We start from the raw sequence: 6,000 nt of genomic DNA, 5'->3' as shown, positions 1-6,000 counted from the left end.
CATAAAATATTTGCCAGACTCCAGTATGATTTATTTTAGACCTAACCTAAATTCCTTGTGGTCCAAGAATTAATTTGAGTAACTTGATTTACTTTCTTGATTGCCCTCCTTTATACTGAAGAGCTGAGCTCTGAGGCTTCCTAAGAGAAAACATCAAAAACCTAGCTCATGGATAGAGGCTGAAGGTATGATTGACTAATTTTCCCTCCCCAGCTACTCCAGGTTGTAAAGATCTACCGCCCTCTAGTGGATATACTCTTGGGTAGTAGTAGCATCTCTACCACCCAAAAGGATGCTATTAAATGAGAAAAAGAAATTGAAAGAAAAAGCACAGGCAAAGAGGCAATGAATGATGGTTTGTTTAGAGAAACCTAGTGAAAAAACAAAAAAATATTTGATGTAATTAATAACTTCAGCAAAATCTCAGGTTATAAAATAAGTCTGCACAAATCATCAACATTTCTATATATTACCAACAAAACTGAAAAAGAGATAAAAAGAGAAACAACCTAAAATAACCACTGGATGTATAAAATACTTAAGAGTCTATCTACCAACACATGCACAGGAATTAAGAAATCAATAGAAATAAAAGATAGAGCTAAATAATTAAAAAATATCGATTGCTCAAGCCGTAAAATAAAAATAAATGAACTACGTAAATTAATTCACTTACTCAGTGCCATGCCAATGAAACTACCAAAAAATTATTTTATAGAATTGTTCTTTTTTTTGTTTTAATGATGAAATTCAGAGACAACTAGGTGGTATAGTAGCTAAAGCACTAGTCCTGAGTCATCAAATATGATTTCAGACATGTGACACACACTATCTAAGCAAGTCACTTAACCCCAATTGCTTTTATAAAAAAATAAAAATAGTGAAATTCATCTTGAAGATATTCATCTGTGGTCATCAAAACTATTTGGTACTAGGAGGATGATTTCAGAAAGGCCTGGAGAGACTTACATCAACTGATGCTGAGTAAAATGAGCAGAACCAGGAGATCATTATACACTTCAATAACAATACTATATGAGGATCAATTCTGATGGACTTGGCCATGTCCAGTAATGAAATGAACCAAATCTGTTCTATTTGTTCAATAATGAAGAGAACCAGCTACACCCAGCGAAAGAACTATGGGAAACGAGTATGAACCACAACATAGCATTTCTACTCCTCCTGTTTTTGTCCTCTTGCATTTTTGTTTTCCTTCTCAGGTTATTTTTACCTTATTTCTAAGTCCGACTTTTCTTGTGCAGCAAATAACTGTATGGACATTATACATATATTGTGTTTAACATATCCTTTAACATATTTAACATGTATTGGTCTACCTGTCATCTAGGGGAGGGGGTGGGGGAAGGAAGGGAAAAGTTGGAACAGAAGGCTTTGCAAGGGTCAATGCTGAAAAATTACCCATGCATATAATTTGTAAATAAAAAGCTATAATAATAATTTTAAAATGTAAAAAAAATTGTTTAATGTAAAAAAAAAACCTATTTGGTACTGGTTAAGAAACAGATCAATCAGTAGAACAGATTAGGTATACAACATATAGAAGCAATAGAATAGTAGCTTTTTGTTGGAAAAACCAAAGACTCCAGAGTTACTGGGATAAGAAGTTTGTTTGACAGAATCTATGGGAAAACTTGGAAGTAGTTTAATAAAAAGTAAGTATAGATCAGTATCTCACATTATATACCAAGATAACCTCTAAATGGATATATGATTTAGCCATAAAGGGTAATGTCATAAACAAATTACAGAGGCAAGGAAGAAATCACCACAAATTTTTGGTTGGGGAAGAATTCATGATCAAACAAGAAATAAAGAAAATAATAAAAGATAAAATGGAAAATTTTCATTATGTAAAATTTTACATATTTTTAAAGTTTTTCCACCAAAAAAAAAAAAAATAAAGGTAAAATTAGAAGAGAAGCAGGTAACTAGAAAAAATCTGGCAATTTTCTCTAACAAAAATTTCATTTCCAAGGTGTAAAGAAGTGATTCAAATTCATAAGACAAAGAGCCAGTCTCCACTTCATAAATGGTCAGAAGATATGAATGGGCAATTCTTAAAGGAAGAGAATCATGCTATCAATAACCATATGAAAAAAATGATCCAAGTCATTAATAACTAGAAATTTTCAAATTAAAACTCCTAGGTTCTACCTCATATCCATCAAATTGGCAAAAATGTGAAAATAACAAATATAGGGATTTCAGGAAAATAAATACATTTAATATAATTGGTAGAGCTGTGACTGTAACAGGCAGAATTGAGAATTTGCATAGCCATTGTGGAAAACAATTTCAGACCATATCCTAAAAGTTACTAAATTGAATGCACTATTTGATCCAATTATACTAAAACTAGGTCTCTTTCTTAAAGAGATCAAAGAAAAAGGAAAAGGACCCATACTTATTATTATCTTATTCCTACTTTATTGCAAATCAACTGTCATGGTAGAGAAAGAACACTAGGTTGTTAGGAGACCTGGATTCTAGTGTACACTAGCATAAAGCATAAATTATCAGTGTAAATTTAGGTAATTACTTCTCTGGATCTTAACTTTCTCATCTGTAAAATTAAAAAGAGATGGTCTCTAAGATAACTTCCTGTCCTGAAATTCTATGAATTTATATTGGTTCCTAAGTAGGTAATCCTCTGAGAATAAATTATATGGCAGAAGGTGTGTGTACTGATATTGGTAAACACTTGGCTCTTATAAAAGGTTGGATTTTCTCTCTTGTGGAAAAATTTTATTGTATGTGTTTTCCATAGAAAAGCACTGACAGAAACAAACCAAAAAATGTGGTGCATTCTCATTATTTTCTGAAAAATGCCAAGATTAGTGACTTTCTCCACACCCAGATTTGGACTAATATTTAATAGATCTCATTCATACTCTCAAAATGAAAGCTAAAAATTAAAAAAAAAGATTTTTGAAAAATCAACTGATAAGAATTCAGATATCTGGCATTCAAAATGCCCTCTTACTCCTCTCCTCTGCAAATCTATGCATAGATTCCTGCTCCAACTTAAAACCCCAATCACCTCTCAGGTTGAGGTCACATTTTTGTTCTATGTGTCACTCCAGTGCCCTTTTTTCTCCTGGCTTTGTAAAATCACAAGCCAGAGTGTTAACCATTCTCCCCACATTATCTATGATAATAGCATTTTGACTCCTTAACAATGGAAACCTCAGTGCTTACATGTCTATGTGTGTTTATTACTGTAAGTAATTATCAAAGGATGACTTTGCTTTGTTGGGTTTGTAAATGCTAATCCCTGAAAAAGAATCATTTTGGGGAGAGTGTGTCTGTACTTACCTACTAGAGGCAAGTATTCTCATACTGACTTCTTTGCCATCTCCATATTTCCTATCAGTAATACTGTTTAACTGGCATCTCATTAAGGAAACAATGCCTTGAGCTGCTCTCCTAAAATTGCATTTCTCATTCTTCTTTTAATATAAGGCATTTTGCACTGAGGAAAAATCACCCATCTAAGTCATTCTATTGACTGAAACAGACTTTACTCCCATTTACCCCACACCTCCTTCTCTCCCTTTCACCAACAAGGTAGCTAGATAGAAAAAAGGGAGATCTGAGCCTTGGTTTTTGTTTTGTTTTAAATTTTCAGCAGTATTCTATTTTTCCAAATACATGTAAAGATAGTTTTCAACATTCATTTTTGTAAGACTTTGTCTTCCAAGTTTTTCTCTTTCCCTTTCTTACCTCCTCCCTCCCCAAGGCAGTAAGTAATCTGATAGTTAGATATGTGCAATTCTTTTAAACATATTTCCATACTCATCAAGTTGTGCAAAAAAAAAATCAGACCAAAAGAGGAAAAAAAAACAAAAGAAAAAAAAGGTGAAAATACTATGCTTTGATCTGCATTGAATCTCCAGAGCTTTCTCTCTGGATGCAGATGGCATTTTCCATCCCAGGTCTATTGGAATTGCCAAGGCCTTGTTTTAAAGCTAATTCCACTGCCCGCAAGGGGCCCTTCTGATAGGCTCCATTCCCTGATTCTCAGTCTTTCCCCGGTGAGTGATTGAGTGTCCAGGATCCCCAGTGCAACCCCAGGATGGTTCCCAGAGGTGCTGGGAGACAGATGGGGCTCTGCTCTCACTGCTGGGATCACCATAGTCCAGTCCCACAAAACTCCCAACTTTTGCAGTTAGTACAAGTGGGCGCCCAGCGCTACTTTCATGTTAGTTTTGTCAAACAGAAAGCAGAGAAGAAACCAAAGGCCAGGAAGGTTCATTTAAAATGGTTTAGATTCTTCGGATCACCAAACCACACGCTGGTATGCGTCTGCTTCCCCCTAGTCTGGCGAAGGAAAGGGGCTATAGAACAGATGGCCAGATACTGCTTTCATGTTCGTCCATTTTGGTTTTTGTAGCCCATCTCCCTTGTTCAGTTGTTCTAGTTCCGTTTCCTTAGTGCAAAGTGTACCTGGGTCTCAAACTTTATGATGTAAAAATGAGAAGAATCACTTTAGTGGATGGGGTGGATGAGCTCAAAGCAATGCAGGAAATGAAATCCCACTATGCTGAGGGCATGCAGATAAATGACTGGTAGATACGTTGTAAACAGTACGAAGTGTTCTGGCTATTCTCTCCCACACAGTTAGTAGCTCAGGGACAGTGGTGATCCATCTTTTGAATATCTCTTACACTGCAGTGATGGGCTCTGTCAAGTTTGATGCTCCCGTACTTTGGACACTTGAACATCGTTTGCCTTGGCTTCAACTGTAACTTTTCACGAATTATTTTGTGGAACTTCTCCTGGGTCCTGCACCTGGGTCTGTTAGCATAGCCTGGAAGTAAGAAGCAAGAGCCAGGGAAACAAGACAATACTACTCCATTGATTACACTATATACACAGTGAGATGTGTGTGGAGGGGCTTTGGCCAAGTAAAAGATGAAGACAACTCTGAAAGAAGCAATCAATGATGCTTCATTATTAAGTAGAATTCAGCTCTATTTTCTTTTTTCAACCTCTATCTTTTCATTTATCTTAAACAATGAATTATTTTAGAGAACTTTCATAATTATTCTCATATAGTTTGATGCAGTCAGCAAATGTACTGATTTCTGAGTTCAACACTTGTAGTCTCATTAATATATTCTAATTTATGAAACTGAGCTAATTGAGATATTGCTGGGTAAAAAGTTCCTTGAGAGAAGATGAAACTATTAGGTACTTCTTAAGAGTCACTGGGAACACTCAGTTTTGATATTATAAGAATATGCAATAGAATTTGTTATTAATGCATTTTAAAACAGCTATTTCAACTATATTTTCAAATATTTGTTGAACACTTAGCACAAGCCCCTTGTAAAAATATGAGAAAATATGCAACACACTTTCTGTTTTTAAGAAGCCCAGTATGGACTTGTAAAGATATGAGAAAATATGTAACACACTTTCTGTTTTCAAGGAGCTGATCATCTAGGGGAAAAGAGAATCAATGCACATGAAACAATTCAATAATAATGCAAGCTACTAAGTAACTAAGAGTAACTATATACCATATTATAAGTGCTTAATAAATTTAAAAGACAGTTCAGTTTGGGCTAAATTAGTAGGGGAAAGGGTTGGAGCTGGCATATACTATATGAATGCTTATTTACTTCCCCTTCTTTCCTCTTCCCTCTAAAGGATTTTCTAAAATCATCTTTGACTCTTTTCTCTCCTATCCTATTGATTTATTCTAGTTTGCAAGCTCAGATAGACTGGAGAGACCATGTCTTCATGATCTTTGTAACTCCATCAGACCATAGCACAGTGCTCCAAAAAATTACAGAGAGAGAGAAGGAAGAGGAAAGAGGGAGGGAAGAAGCGGGAGAGAAAGGAGGAAAGGAGAAAGAAAAGACAAAAAAAGGAAGAAAGAAAGAAAAAGGAAGAAAAATAGAAGAAAAAGAAAGAGTAAGATATTTTGTTAGTTCAAAATGAACTAAAAAAGCTATTAATTCCAACCCA

This window comes from Sarcophilus harrisii, chromosome 4 (assembly GCF_902635505.1).
Source record: "Sarcophilus harrisii chromosome 4, mSarHar1.11, whole genome shotgun sequence".
In the NCBI taxonomy this organism is placed as follows: Eukaryota; Metazoa; Chordata; class Mammalia; order Dasyuromorphia; family Dasyuridae; genus Sarcophilus; species Sarcophilus harrisii.
The sequence above is the reverse complement of the archived record's forward strand: the minus strand, read 5'-3'. Positions refer to the sequence as shown.